Raw genomic sequence first — 8938 nt, 5'->3', positions numbered from 1 at the left:
TATAGGTGCTTCATAATATGCTAGTTAGGATGAAACCTTGGAATAGTTAATATTTGCATGTATAATAGAGAAAACATAGATCCAAGGTTTATAGGGTTGCATGTACACCATAGGAGTGTTAGAATGCTCAAAACCCAACAAATGCCATAGTGAGTGTGGCAAGAGCTTTTTCTTGTTCCTCGACTCTCTCGAAATCATCATCGGTGTAGTTCTCAACTTGCTTATCAATTATGGTTCCATCTTCCAATGTGGTTGTGATGCAGATTGGACCTCTTAGAATACTTCGCCATATCTTGAAATCTTTAATTTTGATGTTTTTTTCGATCCGATATTTCCATTCTGGAAATCCTTCCGCGGATAACAGTCGGGGAATTTGAGAAGTGGTTCCCATAATCACATCTAATTCATGGTGAGCTGACATGCTTTGATATTCCATTTTGAACAACAAAAGGTTTTTAATGCTTAATGATATGAAGAATTTTCGGATCTGTTCTGAGATTATGCGTGTTGTTCTCAGACCTTCTGGATGCAAATTCAATCGGTGAATTACAGTTTGCGTTTTCTTCTCTATACTCCTGAGTTTATCTTACTCTGATTCGTTTTAAAGACAATCTTTCATTTTCTTAATAGTTTTTCGTTAGTAGTTATTATTGGGAAGTGATATGAAGTCTAGTGCTAAAGGGCAATATGCAATTCGTGTAATGCACTAAAGCCGAATTGTCTAGACTCTGTATTCAATGTGCTGGTAGGCACAAAGGATTCAAATGGACTAGACATTGATTGACCATGAAAGGACTAGACAATATAGCCTTAGATAGTTTCATTTGGACTGACCATACGACGCTCGGGTAGATTGAGCAGTGAGATAAACATGGGAACCTGCGAGATACACTAAAAGTTAATTATCTAGAAATGTGGCTCAAAATTTCCTTGATGTATGGACTCATGTCCTTAATTCCGGTATTAATAGGGCAACTGGGGGGTTATGATAAAGTAGGTCTGTAGGAAATTATTTTCTTGCTTTCTATCTGTCAGTCATATGTTGCTTCCTTTGCGTGATTGGAACATATCCGACCTGGATTGCAACATATGCAACTCTAATTCTATGCACCTCCTTATCTATGAAATTCTTTCTATCTGTTAGCCATATGCTGTCCCCTCTGCGTGATCGGAAGATCCGACCTGGGACACAACATATGCAACATTCTACCTCTCAATCCCTCTATCTATGTTAGTCATATGTTGTTCCCTCTGTGTGATTGGAAGACATCCGACCTGGAATACAACATATGCACTTCTATATCTGACTTCTTTCTTAATGATTGAATACTCACCTAAAGTAAGGAGTTCTTTGGAAGTTCTTGATTACCGGGGTATATCAGGAAGTGGGAAACATGTTCTAGTACATCTAAAATTGAACCATTTAATAGGTTGTCTGTAGATCTTGCTACTTAATTTAAGTGGACAACAATATCCTTGGTCGTCGTCAACTAATATGTCCATTTAGGAATATATATCACAATGACTTGTCACTTATAATCTATCCAAATTGTCAACATCTTTTGTGTTTAAGTGGACACCGGTGATTGACCAGATCTAGACATGCAGGCGTGTGCTGATAAACAGTATTGGATTGCTTGACAACTTTGATCCCAAATATTTTTGTTTTTGTTAAATTTGTTCATAGTTTTCCTCTATGAACAAATTTAGGGAGAGAATTAAAAAAAAATTTCAAAAATAAACAAAAATCAGAAAATTAAAAATCCAAAAATAGTGTTATTTCTTGTTCAGAAAAATCAGAAAATCCAAAAATATTTTTGATTCTGTTTTATTTTTTCAGAAAATATAAAAATAAAAAAAATAATAAAAATCTGTGTGCTAAGTTTTCTTTTAGTTTTGTTTTGTCTTGAAAAGTAAATTCAGGTGTAGATGAGACTCATGGAGACTGTATCGAGATTTTCTGAGCCAAGGCTTCATCCGTGATCATCGAAGAATTCGCATTCGAATGAGCAAGGAATGAAGACTATTCTTCCAACATTCAATCTTTCAACCCCATAAGCAAGGTGAAGCTGTTCTTGAAGATTATGTGACGGATTGCGTTGAAACCTCCTCAATCAGTCTGCTGCTATCTTGAACCTGCTGAAGTGATCCAGAAGGTTTTATCTCTCCTGTGGCAAGGGTTGCAGAGGAGCATGAATTGCTACAGAATGTGGAAGTTGAGAGTGATTTTGATCAAGAGAGAGATAAAGGAGAACATGATGGAAATGACGAGTTTCTCCATGATATGGATTTCTCAGGCCTCGACAATGTATCCCTTCCCCTTAGCTTCGAATTTGAACAAGAAGGTGGATTTGACACAGGTCTGGATCTCTTCGACAGGTTCTTTGATAAAGTCGATGAAGTTGTTCAGACCACAACTGAGACTAGGGCTGCGAAGAAGACTCTTGAAACTATGCCTCCTTCGTCTACCTCAATGGAAGAAACTTCAAGACAACAGGGTACAGATTCAAGGATTCCTCCCCTTGATTCTGCTATTCCTACATCAATTCCATTTACAAGTAACCCGACACAGACACAGACCTCTCTGCCTCCTGTAAAAGGAAGGCATCAAAATTTGAGGCAGGGAGTGTCTATTCAAGGCCAAACACCACCAGTTTCAGCTACAGTCATCACCACAACTGTTACAACACCACCTCTCCAATCTAATGAAGGTCCAAGTACCGTGCTTGAGACAGGCGGACCGTATGCAGTTCCAGAATATTCCCCAACAAGACCGTTGCTAGATGAGGCTTCTATCAGACTCGCTAAGCACTTGTCTCAATTTAGCCCAGAATCTTCCTCCCGTGGAAAGGGAATATCTTTCGAGGAAGGTCGCTCAGGGGATGATAATACTTTAGTGTCCAAACTTCAAGAAGAAATTGGTATTCTGAAACAACAGAAAATTGAAAAGGACATCATGCTTGAACAACACGGTAACCTTATCGCTGAGCTTCAAGCAGAAAATGATTCAAAGACAAAACAGATTACTGATCTGCAAACCAATCTTGGGTCAATAACTGCCTTTTACTTCGATTTGAAGAACAAGCTATTTGACGCCTTTGGGTATAAGCTTAAATCTTTGTTTCAGCAGCCTCATGGTATAGAAGACCCTCCCACTGCTTCCGACCATCCTTCCGAAAATGAAGCTCCTTTTGACCAACCTCCTCCTAGAAAAAGAATCGTTGATCGATTTGTAAAAGAGCCTGATAATGCCAGATCTCGGATCACGATCAAGCATGGAAAAAGGACCGTCACTGCCAATAAAAATGAAGGATTACTTTTTATGAAGAATTCGAACGAAAATCGCAAAACAAAAGATCCTGTATTGACAGTGACAGATCTTAAAAAGCGAAAGTTTGGTGACGAGTATGGTGATCGCTCAGGGATCAAAATGTGGGCCTTTGATCATGAGGTGAACATGTGGGTTGTAAAGAGAAACTCTGGAATTCCAGAATAATACGAGAGCATCCATGATTTCAACTCATGGACGAAAGTTGATCTTGCTGAACTTTCAAGGGCCCCATTTCACAATCCTTCACATGATCCCAATGCTTCCAACTTCAAACGATTTCTAGACAGGCAGGTCAAAGAAAATTTCTCAAAGATGAAAACTGCAAAAGCCCTGTACAGAAAAGATGCGGATGTTATTGATCCTGAATCTGGTGAGCCAATGAAGATCATAATATGGCCAGCAACAAAACAACTGAAAGAAATTCTTGTTCCTCAACACTTCCATGAAGGATTTCTTGACAACATGGAATTTTGGGCATATAATGATGAAACTGCTACTGCTGCCATCAAGCTCAAGAATAGCAAAAAAGTGCTAAGGCTTATCAGTGCAAAAGATCTTCTCAGATTCAGAGAAAGAGACATTTGTACCTTGGCTCGTCACCAAATCATTTGCAAAAAAGAAGTCATGGAGGTTGCTGCCAAGGAATTCACTGGAATGGTCGCCACAATCATCAATGGAAAGCTATGGATGGGATCCATGGGAAAATCCGACCTGAAGTTGTTCGAAAAACCTGGAGAATGAAGACCAAGTCTATGCTAGCCACAAACAAAGGGGGAGATTGATAGGCTATACTTTTGTGGTTTGGGCTAGGCATTCTAATGTATAGGTCTTGGTAGGATGTTAGAGTGTGTTGTGGTGGTTGTAGTTTGTTAGTGGGTGTGTGTAGCCTTACATGTGTGTGCGGCCGTACACGTGTGTGTGGTTGCGCACTTGTGTGCTGCTTCATGTGGTATAAATAGGCTGTGTCAGTGTGTCAGAGCACGTGGCGTATGTGTATGTGTTTCCCAAGGTGTACCTGACATTTCTACGTTATAGATGTGTGCATGCTTGGCTTTATTCTCCTTATACTCCTTCTACACTCTGTTTGATTGTTCGCAATTCATTGATTACTGATTTGGATCTATAGATTGGGGACTTAAAATTGGTATCAGAGCCAATTCAGTGTCAATTTGAAGAATCATAAGAGTGTGCGGTTGAACGAGTGCGGTCACGTGTATGGTTAAGTGTGCTGCCAAGTGTATGGTTAGGTGTGCTGCCATGTGTACGGTTGGGTGTGCGGTTGGCGTGTGTTGTTAACGTGTACGGTTGAGTGTGCTATTGGCGTGTGCGGTTGAGTGTGCTGTTGGCGTGTGTGGTTGAGTGTGCTATTGGTGTGTGCGGTTGGAGTGTGCGGCCACACTCATATTAATTAACAAAACTTTTGCTGTTCAAAATGGAATCTCAAATCATGTCAGCTCACCATGAATTAGATGCGATCATGGGAACCACTTCTCGAATTCCCCGACTGTTATCCGCGGAAGGATTTCCAGAATGGAAATATCGGATCGAAAAATACATCAAAATGAAAGATTTCAAGATATGGCGAAGTATTCTAAGAGGTCCAATCCGCATCACAACCACATTGGAAGATGGAACCATAATTGATAAGCAAGTTGAGAACTACACCGATGATGATTTCGAGAGAGTCGAGGAACAAGAAAAAGCTCTTGCCACACTCACTATGGCATTATCTCCAGAAATTGCTCAAGGTTTCCGTGAGTACACTTCAGCAAAGGCATTATGGGAAGCATTGATCGAAGTTTACGAAGGAAATGAAGACATGAAACAGAGTAGCCAAGACATGCTGCGGCAAAAGTTCAATATGTTTAATCATGTCTCGGGAGAAACACTTGAGAATCAGTTGCAAAGGTTTATCACACTTACCACAGAAATGAGCTCCGCTGGCGTTATGGTTACAAGATCTGAGATCAACAAGAAGCTGCTAAACGCTCTGCCAAAATCTTGGGATATGAATGTCTCAGTGATTAAAAAGACCAAAGATTTGAACCGTTTGAGTTTGGCGGAAACAATGGCAATCATTAAGGCTTACGATCTCGATGACAAGGAGAGGGAGATTAACCATGTCAATTCATACTCCACAACAAATCTTGGGATTCAAACCACCAACAACACTACTTTCTCAAGCTTTTCAACCCCTCTAGCTCCTCCAGTTTCTCATGCTCCACAAGTTCAACCCTATGTGACTCATCAGCCTACCTCATACGTGATCCCTCAAATGCAACACATTCAAGTTCCTCAACCTCAAACTTTATCTCAACAAGTTGGTTCTAGTGTTGGTTCATCCACAGCTGCACCCATTCAATCTCATGGAATCAGTTCTCAAGCTTCATCTTTGAAAGAAAAGGAAGAAAATCTGGCCCTCGCCACTGGTTTGGTAAATTGCTACAATGCCTTTGTGGCCGGAGAGCTTTCCCCACAATTATCTTTTGCTGACCTAGATCAGATCCATCCAGAGGATGTGGAGGAGATGGACATTACATGGCAAATGGTCATGGCTGTTTTTAGGGCAAAGCAGTTCTCCAAGAAAACAGGAAAGAACAATTGGAGTGTGAATTCCGAAAAGAAAGTGAGATTCAACAAAGGGAAACTGAGATGCTACAACTGCCATGAGCCTGGACACTTTGCTCGGGAATGTCCAAAGCCAGACCGAAGAGAGAATTCTGAGCGAACCATGGTGCCAGTGACCTATGTCAACAGGGGATCTTCTTCAACTAATCAGACTGCCAACTTGGCGATGGTGGCCCAATTTTTTGATTGGGAAGATCAAATTCAGGCTCTGAATATTTCAGGACCTGAAAATGCACATCTTGCCCAGATCAAGGATGGTGTGGAGGAAGAAGCAGAGAGAGACCCAGAAGAAGAGATGATGAATCTTCAGTTTGCGTTCATGGTGCAAACTACTCCTGAGCCAGCCAAACCCAAGGTCAGTGAACTTGGTTGCTCTCAATCTTGCATTAAGACTGTTAAATTCTTACGTGACCAAATAGAATTAATCAAGAGAGAGAACGAGGACCTTAAATATGAGGGTTACACACTTAGGAAAACTCAAAAGCCTTTAAAAACACAATTAGAGAATAAAACAAAGGACTTTAAGAAACTGCAAGAGGATTACAGCAACAAATGTGAGAACTATGATCATCTCAAAAGAAAATTTGATGTTGTAACCGCTGAACTTGATTCATTGAAAAATCGTCTTGAAAAAACTGAATTTATTTTTAATAAATTTGATGGATCAAGTGAAGTAGTTGCAAAAATGATAGAGGGACAGATTCAGTGGAAGGACATTACATGTGGAAACCAAAAGAAAGTAGGATTAGGTTTTGAGAGTGTCCCTCCTCCATTCAATCATACCTATAAGGTCATCCCTCTATCTCAAGATGAGGTTGATAGAGAACCTTTCTTAGTTTATGGAAAGCCTGCTTCTGAAGAAGCAACATGCTCAAATGATAAAATTTTGGATACTAACATTTCTACCTCAAGTGCAGATATGTCAGTAGTTCAGGGGGAGCCAGAAGCTGAAAAGTATGAGTCGAATAATTCTATGTCTAAATTTGGTGTTGAATTTTGTGATGAATCTGTGTTAAATTCAAACACTAATGTTTTTGTTCCTGGTGGTGTGTTGTTTCAGACTTATAATTTTGAAAATAATGGTGTTGTTTCTGATAAAGTTGCTAAATCTGATTTGAATGCTTCTACATCTTCCACGTTTGCTACACAATCTAGTGCTTGTTTTTGCAAATGTGAAAATGCTAGAAAAGATAATAAAAACCAGAAATCTAACAAGAGCAGTACCCAATCCAATGATAATAAACATATTTGCTTCAATTGTGGTACTGCTGGTCATATTGCCAGAAATTGTTTAAACCGGATGTTTGTGCATCACATGTCAAATATGGGAGAGAATGAGTCTAGAGGACGATCTTTAATTAGAAAATCCTCCAGACCTCGCTCTCGAGATGATGACTGGAAAACAAATCAAAACAAGAAAATGGCAGTTTTTCATAAGAACAAACAGGTTTTCAATAAATTCACAAACAGTTTGCCAAAATCGACCCAAGCTAAGCCAAAATCGATTTCGTCAAAGAGTAGGTCTGGATCTTCAAACTCTTCGAGTAGAAAATCCACCGGCTCGAAGCAAACTGAAAAGAAAGTTGTTTCAAAACCTAAATTTCAATGGGTGCCAAAATTAAAATCCGATCAGTCATCATCATCCTCTGTACCTGTTGAAAAAGAAAAATCAAAAGAAAAATTTGTGAAAGTTGAGGGTCAACCCAGGACTGTAATGACCTGGGTCCCCAAATCTAAATAATTCAGCTCATCGTGCAGGGACAGTTGCGGAGGAATGTCGTCAGACCGTGGTATGTCGATAGCGGCTGCTCCCGGCACATGACTGGAGATATCTCCCAACTGCACCACATTCAGACATTTAATGGGGGACATGTCTCCTTCGCAGGCGGAGAAGGCGGAAAGATAACGCAGAAAGGAACGGTGACGAACGGAGTGCTCAGTTTTGAGAATGTCAACTATGCTCCTGAGCTGAAGCACAGTCTGCTGAGCGTTTCTCAAATCTATGACAAGGGTTACTCGACACACTTCACCGATAAAGAATGTCTAATCTTAAAGCCAGGCATTGTCATTCCGGAGGAGTGGATTCTCGTCAAATCTAAGCAGGATGGGAATGCTTATATTATCAACATGAACAACAATGTACCCGATGAAGTCACTTGTCTCTTTTCCAAAGTCTCCTAACAAAATGCAATGTTGTGGCATCGTCGACTTGGCCATGCAAATGCAAAGAACCTGAACCGGCTTGCTAAGAATGAAATGGTCCGCGGTCTACCCGTCAGAGATTTCATTACTTTTGAAAAATGTGTTTCCTGTGCTCAAGGCAAACACCACCGGAAACCACATCTGCCAAAGCAGGTCAACTCCATCAACCAGGTGCTCCAATTGTTGCACATGGATTTGTTTGGTCCGGTCAACATCCTCAACATCAACCGAAATTCGTATTGTCTCGTTGTGATAGACGATTTCTCTCGTTTCACGTGGGTCTTCTTTCTGTCCAACAAAGCTGGGATCGCTGACCTAAACAAGAAGTTCATTGTAATGATCGAGAACCAAACCAACCACCGAGTGAAAGCACTACGCACAGATAATGGAACAGAGTTCAAGAACGATGTTCTTGATCATTTTTGCACTGAGAAAGGGATCGTGCGTCAGTATAGCTCTGTTCGGACACCACAACAAAACGGTGTTGCTGAGCGGAGAAATCGGACTCTACAAGAAGCAGCGAGGACGATGCTTTGTGATTCTAAACTTCCAGTTTTCTTTTGGGCGGAAGCGATCAACACAGCTTGTTACGTTCAAAATCGTGTCCTGATCAACAAAGCCCAGATGAAAACCCCGTACGAGATTCTCTATGGACACAAGCCATTTGTCAGCCATTTCCGAGTATTTAGCTGCCCTTGCACCCTTCTTCACTTGGAATCCAACCCAAAGTTTAATGCAAAAGCTGATGATTGCTATTTCGTCGGATACGCTGCTCGT

Source organism: Lactuca virosa, chromosome 4 (assembly GCF_052849685.1).
Source record: "Lactuca virosa cultivar CGN04683 chromosome 4, Lactuca_virosa_CGN04683_v6, whole genome shotgun sequence".
In the NCBI taxonomy this organism is placed as follows: domain Eukaryota; kingdom Viridiplantae; phylum Streptophyta; class Magnoliopsida; order Asterales; family Asteraceae; genus Lactuca; species Lactuca virosa.
Note: the sequence above shows the minus strand (reverse complement) of the source record.